The sequence below is a fragment of the Chelonoidis abingdonii genome, chromosome 7 (assembly GCF_003597395.2).
Source record: "Chelonoidis abingdonii isolate Lonesome George chromosome 7, CheloAbing_2.0, whole genome shotgun sequence".
Taxonomy (NCBI): Eukaryota; Metazoa; Chordata; order Testudines; family Testudinidae; genus Chelonoidis; species Chelonoidis abingdonii.
In genome coordinates this window covers 74,220,107-74,230,924 of record NC_133775.1, presented here as the reverse complement: position 1 = coordinate 74,230,924, position 10,818 = coordinate 74,220,107, and positions in this window count along the sequence as shown.

The following is a 10,818-nucleotide window of genomic DNA, read 5'->3' as shown; positions in this document are numbered from 1 at the left end:
GGAGTGGATTTTTCACATCTCTGAGACATAGCTTTGCCAGTGTAACTTTTCAGTGTAAACCAGCCCTTAGGGTATGTCTATGCTGTAATGAGAGGTGTGACTGCAGCATGTGTAGACATGCGCTAGCTTTGATCTAGCTAGCTTGAACAACAATATCTGAAGCCGTGGCAGAACAGGCCAGCCCAGGACCCTAGGTATGTTCTTGAAAGGCTAGCCCATGCTGCCATGGATTCTTAGCTATTGTTATTGGAGCTAGGCTAAATCAAAGCTAGCTCAGGTATGTCTACACCTCTGATTGCAGTATAGACATACCGTAAATTTGGATTTGCAGCTTCCATTAACTGCAGTGTCCCCTATAATGTAACATTGAAAAGAACTTCCTGTTTGGTTTGGTCGGGTCTCCTGTGCACAGCTGCCCTTCTCCGAGGGGACAATGGGAACTCTTAGACTTCAGGTAACTTTCTTAATGCATCTTTCGGTGGAAAGCTGTCTGTTCCATAATGAGCTATTATAGATGTAACTTCTGTGGTTTAGCAGTGTGGAAGCTCCTCTGATGGAGGAAGTATGACTTGCCCTGTATCAACAGCCAAGTTCCTTTTGAAGATGAAATCTCATGTTGACAGTTCTGAGCTGCCATACTGGAAAGTGACACAGGCAGCATGAAGCCAGTTATACCATGCACTAAAGTACTGTTACACAGTTCATATGCTCCCCTCACATGAGAAGCATCTCAATGTTTAATATTTCAGCAACTGTTTCATATCTAGTGTAAAATGAATAAATACTTCAGTTAGATCCTTTTTGTGCTTCTAGTCCTAGAATAATGATGCAGATTTCTCTGGATTGCATTTAATTCTGCTCTTTACATAATCCTTCTCACTTTATTATTAATTTTAAAGCAAAATTACTCTCCAGTGAAATTTGCAATTAAACTCAATGTGACTGTTTTACGAGCTGTCAACAAAAATTCTGCTCATTAGTTTGCATCATGTGTCGGCTTTTGTGTCTGTGTGTATATTATTGGGAAAGATGTTCCAACATGCCTTTTATATGCTCCCCGGTGCAGGAGATGATCAATACAGAGTGCTTGGTACCAGTGTAATAGAGACAAAATACTTATTCTTCAGTCTTCATAGGCCACTTCCCCTTGCAGTAACAGATAATTGTTCTAGGTCTTTATCTGTGAGAAGAGAAACTGCTTCTTCTTGAACAATCTCTCTCCGCCTGAGAGGGGTCAGTATTATTAACTCCATTTTACCCTATGGAGAACCTGAGTCACAATGATTGTGATTTGGCAAGGGCTTGTAGGGAAGCCTGTGGCAGAACTAGGAATCAAATAGAGGCCCTCTGATTCCCAGTTCTGTGCCTTCATTGCAAGTTGATCCTTTCTCCTGTTTGTGAAGCTCTTCACAAGTGAGTATCACCCCAGTGGCTTACAATAGTAGGGGGAAGAAGGAAAAGCAGCAGGAGGGTTATTCATAGAAATATGCAACACAAGACAGAGGGACAGTCCAGTTAAATTGCATGAAACAACACAAATCCGTATTTAATAATTGAGCCGCCTTTCTCCGGGTGTCTGAGGAAAGTGGAGCAGTGAAGTGGTTTGGTGTGTTTTCTGGTGCAGAGAGAAACTTGCCTGCTCTGTTAACCCAAATGAAAATGCCAGTCTTTTGCTTTTTAGGGAAATTTGAACACCTCTGGTTGGTGCCCAGTAGCTTTCAATCCGGTGAGAGCAGCTGAGGTGGAGCAACCCCTTTGTAAAGGTTCAGTGTGGGTACCCTGGCTGGGTTGGTCTAAGAGCATGTGACTGGCAGGTCTGTTAACGTTGACCAGAGACCGGGTAATGTTATACCTGCCAGCAAATTGAAGGGCTGCACACGTGATAGATCTATTTCTGGGGCTGGGCAGAGTGTAGGGTTTCTGACTGACTTCTGTTCAGAGGGGATGCAGCAGAGTTTGATGGGACCCCTTCCTTCTGAATTGTTTAGAATTTTGTTTGTAAAATGTACCGATCGCAGCTTTAGGAATATCACCTAGCTAAACTGGCAATGTGTCTGCCTAGAGCAACAGCCCTGAAGTCACCAAGGGTTCCAGTCCCCTCAGGCAAACAGCTGGGGTGGGGCATAAGGGGAGGTGGACTCAGCCAGGCAGGATGCAGCTCTCTAGGGCTTCAGAGACACAAACAGCTTGAATTGCACCTGGAAAGTCAGTGTAATCTCTGGAACTCCGATGTGATGTACTCTGAGCAAGAGGCCCTGCCCAGTAAGGTGGCAAACTCCTTGCCAGAAAGGGATAGAAAAGGCATTCTGGGCTATTATTGCTCCCAGGAAATCCTGGAGCAGCTGAGAAGCCCTTTAACATGGTCCACAGTCTGAAGGGAAGGTGGGAATCTTCTCTCAGCTGAGGGAGAGGGACCCCCTCTGCCATCTCCTGCAGAGATTTCCCCTGTCCAACTCCTCCACCCTCTATAGGCATCATCCCCCTCCTTATTCAGAAAGCATTTCTGCTACTTAGGCTGGACCTCTGACGTGGTAGGCAGCCTCTGCCTTAGGTGCGAGATATACGGCACCATCCAAGGATCTCAAAGCACTTTGCAAATGCTCCTCTCACCCCTATGAGCAGGGCCATCCTTGGCCATAGGGAGAACAGGCAGCCGTCTAGGTCACCACTAGGTCTGGGGGCACCGCTCTGCTGGGAGCCTGGACAGATGGGAAGCAGTGGAGCATGTAAGAGCAGGGCTGCTGGGTCCTAGAGAGAGATGAATGCAGCACAGTCTGAGGGAGGGGATTGGCTGCTGGGGTCTCTGGGAAGGGGTGGGGGAAAGACGTACCGCAGGGGATTTTAAGGACAGTCCGATTTTGGGTCTTTTTCTTATATAGCTCCTATTCCACCCACCGCCCGCTGATTTTTCAACAAATTTGCTGTCTGGTCACCTATGTGGGGGTAATTGGTACCTATATAAGACAAAGCCCCAAATATCGGGAAATGCCCTATAAATCAGGACAATCTGGATGTCACCCTAGCGGGCACGTCTCTCCTCCAGGCTGGCAAGCGATCCATCATCCGGGAGCTGCACAGGGGCAGGATGAAGCGTGCGGGCTACCATGGGTCACCGTCCTGAGAATCAGATGCTGTGCTAACTCACCAGGGTCTGTTGGGGCTGTCGCGGTGCCCAAAATTGGCGTGTGATTCAGACCTGAGGGTTTTGCTGTGCTGTTGACTTACTCTGCACCCAATAGTGATTTGGGTCCTGCAGTTTGCCTATCTATCTCTCTCTACTGCAGCGTTGGACCACAGGCTGGGGTGACCAAGCTGAAGAGTACTGTGTTGCCATTTTAAGCTGTCTTAAACAAATTTGTATCACAAAATGCTTGCTACCAATTCTGAATTCAATTTCAAATATTTTTTAAATCAATATCTTAGCCAAAAACAGAAAATTAAGTTGTTGACAATTATTTGTGACAAGTTTGGTATGGAGAAGGGAGTGGGCCAGTTTTCATCAGAGAAACAAAAAATGTTGACTGACTTTCCTATAGCCCTGTTACTGTTAAATACAGTCCTCCAACAACTGTAATATGCTCATCTCCTTACTAGTGTATAGAGCAGGGGTCGGCAGCCTACGGCACACATGCCAAAGGTGGCACGCAATCTGATTTTTGATGGCATGTGGCGGTGGGCTGAGTGGCTCAGCCCGCCACTGCTCTGGGGTTCCGGCTGCTGCCCCATTGCCACCTGGGGTCCCAGCCACCGGCCCCACTCAGCACCCACTGCTGGCCTGGGGACCCCTAAGGAACCCCAAGCTGAGCAGGCCGGCGGCTGATACCCTGGCTGAGCCACTCAACCTGCTGTTGGCCTGGAGTTCCATTCACTCAGCTGGTAGGTGGGCTGAGCAGGACTAAATTCAACGAAATAGGAAAACAAGAGCAACTTATGACAAAGTGCAAGAACCTAGAGCAGTGGTCCCCAAACTTTTTCATCTGGCGGTCACCAGACGAAGGACTGTGGCAGTGAACGAGCATCCACTGAAATGCCGCCGAAATTCGGCGGCATTTCAACGGCGACACCTCTGGATGATGCTACTTATCGGTGGCATTTCGGCGGGTGGTTGTCTGCTGGCCAGTACGCAGGTGCACTGAGAGGCCCCTGCGGGCACCGCGTTGGGGACCCCTGACCTAGAGAGCCTCTTGAAGCACGGAGATCATTTTTGATTTAAATGGACTTGAACTGTATGAAGAATTAAGTACACTGTCCTCAGTGTTGCCACTTGCAAAATCGATAATGGACATGGTACAAGTTTACTCATACCAGCAAATTTGTTGACATATATCCTAATGTGTACATTGTCACTCGTACTCTACTGACAATTCCTGTAACATTAGCATCAAGGGAACAGAGTTTCTCAAAACTAAAGCTCATTAAAAACTATGTTCGCTCTGCATGGAGTCAGGAACACTTGACTGGTCTTGCTATTCTTGCAATCAAACAAGACATCACTTTGTCTTTGTCTTTGTCATACAATGACATTCTTACTGATTTTGCAGCCAAAAAAGCCAGAAAGATTGCTTTTAATTAAAAACAAATCCTTGTTTCAATACTTCTTCATAGAAATTTCCAATAAAATGTTGACAAATTAAAAAAGTTATATTATTTGCATCATTCTGTCAAATAAGAATTTTTTCTTTAGTGCTAGTCCATCAGCATTACAGTGTGCTTAATTAAGTTAAACTGGTTTTAATAACATGTATGAGGCAAGTTTTCCAATAGTGTAAGCTTGTTTGTGTTGCTAAGAGCAAGACAGGCTCAGGGACACCAGTTTAATAATCCCACCTAGGGCACCATAAATCCTAAGGACGGCCCTGCCTATGAGGACAGTATCATGCAGAGGAAACTAAAGCACCGAAAGGAGTAGTGACTCTGAGTTAGAGAGAGAGAGCCAGAGAGAACCCAGGAGTACTGACTCCCAGCCACTAGAGCACACTGCCTCCCTTTTTGGTATTCACAAGCTGAGCTTGTGCTCTTCTCAAACTTGGCTCCACTGCTCTCCCTACTAAATAACTCAGTGTTCTCTGGCTGGCTCTGAACAACGGTGCTCTGTGGCACCAGGGTTCCTTTCTTGTTGCAGCTTTGTGTGTAATGCCAAGAAAAAAGGCGATAGCTAGAGAATATCTGAGAATTGTCGTCTGTGGGAGGGCTGATCTAGCCTGTTTAGCAGGCTAATTGGAGTGAATCTGAGCTGGATCAAATAGCTAGATCTCTGGCTTCCTCTAACTGCACTCCTCTACAAAGAAGAGCAGAAACCAGAGAGGCAGTGGGACTGAGCTGGCCTCTTCATTCCTGAAAGGGCAAGACACATGTCCACTTCTCTCTACAGCTCTATTCCCACCCCCTCAGATGGTCTCAGTAGTAACCCTTTTCACTGCTCTGGCACCTTTCACCTGGGGACTTCAGAACAGTCTGCACTCCTTGATTGAGGCTCTCGCCCTTGAGAGGCTGGCAGTGGATCTAGGGGAATGCCTTACCCCACCTCTGAAATTGGGTAGGATACCAGTGCACGTACAAGAGGCTTTAGGGAGAGGCTGTCTCCAGAGAGGCTTACCGGCACTTGGCTTGGAGCTTTCAGACGTGAAACCTAGGTAAACAGAATACCTCAGCTCCAACATACTGACTTTCCATTATCAGTCGGTGCTGGTGAGAAGTCTTGGACTGACAGCCCTGGGATAGAAGCCCCTTTTCCGCAGGACAAGGCAGTGTGGTCCCTGGCAGTACAAGCTCTGTCTGTCTGTCTCACCCCTGCTGCAGTAAAGAGGGGAGGGGAGTTCAGTCTAGTGATCCAATCACTGCTTTTGCCTCTGCTGAGACTGCCTGCATGGGAGTCAGATAGTGCTAACTGTGGTTGTTTGTGCACTGGCAACCAGCTACCACAACTTTGTGCTTGATTTAGAACTGAGGAAGGATGGTCTGGTGGTTAGAGCACTAGCCTGAGACAGAAGAGGTCAAGTCCCTGGTCTGCCACAGACTTGTTATGTGATCTTGGGCAAGTCACTTAGTCTCTCTGGGCCTCAGTTCCCCCATCTGTGCAATAGGGATGACAGCCCTGCCCTGCAAGGATAAATACATTAGATTGTGAGGTGCTCAGATACACTAGTGGTATGTGTTTATGTGGTCTCCATGAAATGGGTGTGTGCAAATGGATTCTACAAACTGCCTTTGAAATCCCAGCAGTGTAATAGTGTGGCTGGCATCATCTGCCTTGCCAGGGAAAGATGGGAGCAGATGCTGGAACAAGCTGAGGGGAGGGAAAGCCTCGCTTTCCCCAGCCTGCACCCGGGCAGACAGACAAGCTGGAATAATTGTTCCCTTCTACAGCTAGATCTGTGGGAGGCAAATAGACATGTTCACTTCCTGTAACTGTAGGCTTTCTGGGAGGGTTGTGACAGTCTATCACCTCTGTGCTAGAGAGACTTCTGTGGAGATCTGCTGGTAACTCTGTCCTCCCTGCTGTAATAGGCTGTAATTATACCCACAAGTGAAATTGCGCGGGCTCCTGGGAGGACGCCGTGTGAACTGCAGTGCTCTGCCTGAGCCCCCGATGGCTCATCTGGAGCTGGACTCTACCTGCAGAACATGAGAGGCTTTTGTCTTGATTACATTCCCAGCAAATGGAGGAGAGGCTGTTAATTGGACTCTGCTAACTAGAGTGGGACTTTTCCTGGGGACAGATATTAACTGAGTCAACTCCAGTGTCTTCCTGCAAAGTCCTGTGGTAATCATAATTCATTCTTAGAGCACTTCACAAACAGGAACAGATCCTCATACCATGTGCAGTGAGTATTTTACAAATGGGGAAACTGAAACAGAGGTTAAATGACTCGTTCAGGCCAGCACAGTGGGTCTCTGGCAGAGCCAAGAGAAAATCTTGGGAGCTCCTGGCCCACTGAGCCATTCTGCTGCTTTCCTGCGTAGAGCATGCACTGGGACTGCCTAAGCTTGTGGCTCAGGCTCTCATACAAGAGAAGGTTAAGCAACTATCTAGGCATTGCAAATTTCCCCTTTTAGCAAACACCCTGAATGTGCCAAATCACTTCCAGGAGCCTCTCCTACCCTCCCATTTCTCCCCTCACCTGTCTTCAAACAGTGCCGCAGCTGTTGTGCTTCCTAGCTGTGTGCTGTCCCAATGCAGTGGGGATAAGCCCAGAGGAAGATGATAGTCCAGTGCAATTGTTTCAGGTTGCAAGCAGCTGTCCCAACAACAGAGGCTGCCATCTCCATAGTCTGTTCATGGTGCTCATCCCACCAGACTTCTCTTGCAGCTGCTGCTGAGTGCTGTGCTTTGCTGCTTGGAGCTATTAGTCTGCTCTCATCTTTTGGACGCTCAGACAAATAGAATAATGCCGATAATGGCAGTATATATTGGCTTAAGTCAAAATCATTGGGAAGCTGGACTGGTAGAAACACACAGCACAGGCCATTCTGACTTGTTCCAATTTACCATCATGCTTTTGACACTCCAGTAAAGCATTTCAGAGTTAATCACCCTGTCTGATGTGGTCATCTGCCTAGGTCTTTCTAGTCTGCCTCGTCTGTAGGTGGCTGAACCTGCATTTTAACAATGTTGAGTTAAAATGCCCTGCTCAGCTGAGTCAGGTTATGTGCTAACATCCTTCTCCACTCCTGAGCTCATCTCCTCCATCAATCTGAGGATGCCACTGAGTCACCTCTCCTCCAGTCCTGGGCCAGCTCAGTACCAGTGGGGCGGGTGAGAGGAGGGGGCTGCAGCTGGGGTGCTGAGTGTACAGTGCTGTGTCTGGTGGAAGGTTGCCCAAGCTGCTGAGAAGTTTGGTGCATGATGCTGTGAAGTGGTGCAGAGAGGTGCAGCATCAGTGGCTCCACCACAGCAGCTGCCCCAGAAGTGTAGCAGTGACTAAACTTGAAGGGCAGGACATCAGCTCAGTAAGCTCTCTGCAGATGCAGCTGTTGCTCAACTGTTCGGCTGAAGTGATGCCAGGAAACAGCTACATTTTGTAATAAAACATGTTTGTACCACTGGCAGGGAGACAAATGCTCCAGTGCCATGAGCAGAGGTCTCCTGAGAACTTACCCTTGTGCACTTTTCTTGGTCTTGCTTGTCAGGCTGGGGCCCCTCATTCAGCACAGCTAGAAAATGCCATATGCAAAGCCCTTCATAATGCTTTGATTATGGGTGTGACCCACTGACAATGTTTGGGCAGGGAATGTTCCCTTTTCCATTTATTTGTATTTCTAAATCAAACCACTTCTGATTCTGGAGCCTGCTGGAGTTGATAGGTGGAGACCAATGGCTATTTTTAACCTGTTTCCCCATGGGCTGACAATTGCAGAGATGCGTACCATGAAACTTAGTTTTCTTCTTCGAGTGCTTGCTCAGTTCCATTCCAATTATGTGTGTGTGTGCCATGTGCACGGCTGTTGGAAAGTTTTTCCCCTAGCAGCTACCCATCGGGTCAGCTCTGGAGCCCTGGAGTCACGCCTGCATGGCTCTTAATATATGACCCTGCCGACCCGGTACCCCCTCAGTTCCTTCTTACCGCCCATTACAGTCATTGGAACTGTGGCATCTTGCTCTGGTATTCAGGTCTTTGTACCAGTATAGCCTACTTCTGTACAGAAAGGGACCTTTACACTTGTGTGTAACTGCGTCCGCACTAGGGATGTATCAGTATAAAAACATCAGTAAAAACTCACCTTTCCAGCTGACAGTTAAGCCAAGACACGAGCTACGTATAGACCAGGCCTAAGTATAAGTCAATACTGATATCAGATGCCACAGCACAGAAACCTAGTGAACAGTGTGCCCTGTACATCACCCTGCTCTCTTGTGCCATGGAAAATGGCTGCTCCTGTCAGAGCCCTGGCCTTGGGTGCAGCATGGGAGGGCCGAGTTACCTCATCTCAGTGCTTTTCTGGCAGTCCCTGAGGTGATGGTTACAGCACTGCCAGCTGCTGCCATAGACCAACAGATGTAACCCTCCCTGTGTTTGGATAAACAGCCGAGATATTTACTAAACTCTCTCAAACTGGCTGGACGAAGAAGAGTCCAGATGGATTCCAGCTAAACCAGTTTTCTTGCTCAATTATTGTAACAAGAAACTGGTCCTGGCTGGTCTGCTCCTGCTGCACCATTCAGTATGGTAACGTCACAGCACTGATATTGATCTGGGGCAGGTGTCTGTAAAATTAAGTGTTTAATTCAGGGTCTAGGAAGTGTTGTAAATCTGTGTGGCCCAGAGTGGAGTGATGCTACTGGGACTAGTGGGAATGGATTTTGATGGGGCTTTGTAAGAAGTGTAGAGGCAGGGTGGTCTCGGAGTGAAGGACTTTTGGGTTCTGGTCTGGATGCTGCCGTACACTTGCTGGCTGAATGAGGGCAAGTCACTTAAACCCATCTTTCAAACATGGTCACTGGTTAGGGACCTAATAGAGACACTGGATTTTTTTTTATTATTATTTATTTATTTATTTATTTTTTTGGAAGATGCTGAGTCTCCACCATTCCTCACTGAAGGTGTTGAGTACCTCACGGTGTGTCAGGTCAAGCTCCTGTAACGAGTACCCTCATTTGCCGATGTGGGCCTCTGTCTCAGCATCTTCCCCTGTGCAGTGAGGAGACCTGAGAGGCAGAGGGTCTTGGGTTTGTAGAGTGCTACAAGTGAGATCCTCACATGAAAGGTGCTATCACAGAACGGTGTGTTGGCATTTGCTTTCTGTGCCTGATATACAATTCAGTGTGATACAAATCAGAGGCCAGAACTAACTGGCAAGTCTGGCAGAGACCTCAGCCATTGGCCATGCGTTCTCATGCTGCACAATATTTGCACAGACCTGACTGCAACCCTTCTGAACTCTCCTCCCGTTTCCCCACAGTGTACGTTGTGGAAGAGCAGAGAAGGGACAACACAGGGGAGAGTGCCTGCCTGACAGCGTGTTGGACTGCTCTGTGCTGCTGCTGCCTTTGGGACATGCTGACTTGAGTTCCACAGGAAGTCACCACTGTCAATACCTCTAACTCAGAGTGCTATGCATTTTAATGTGCTCTCTCTTGTTCTGACGTCTTTCTATCCATGTAATCAATTATCTGCTTTGCACAGCCGACAGTCCATGTCTGATGTAACTCTAGCACCATGGCGGTGTTTGCACTCCTTGAATTTAGTGCAGGGAAATCCCTTTGTAATGTATGTCTAAGATTTTTATTGTATTTTTAAAGAATATGCTAAATGATGTTTTTTTTGGCCAAAGGCTTCATTATTACGCGATGTGTGTTTATCATTTAAAATTTTACCTTTCTTGGAAATGGAGAAATATGCAATAATTAAAGTCAATGACTGATTTTTTTTTTCTTTGCTAGTTCCCACTTCTGTTTCAATAAATTTGTCAGATACAGATTGGCTGTGTGTCAGGTATGTGTTATGTTGCTTTAGTTTTGTTCCCCTGGACACATTGCACCTACTCTGAAAATACAACATGGCAGTGACGGAGCTCCCTGCTTAACTGGCCCCAACAGCCTCACGGGAGTTTGTGCTGCGGGAACTGGTAATTGTCTCCCCTGCTGCAGTACAGAAATCCTGGATGTGAGTGTGATGAGCTAAGAGACAATTACCGTGGCACCAGCGCCCATTTTCCATCAACAATATTCATAGATAGATTCATAGACTCTAGGACTGGAAGGGACCTCGAGAGGTCATAGAGTCCAGTCCCCTGCCCTCATGGCAGGACCAAATACTGTCTAGACCATCCCTGATAGACATTTATCTAACCTACTCTTAAATATCTCCAGAGATGGAG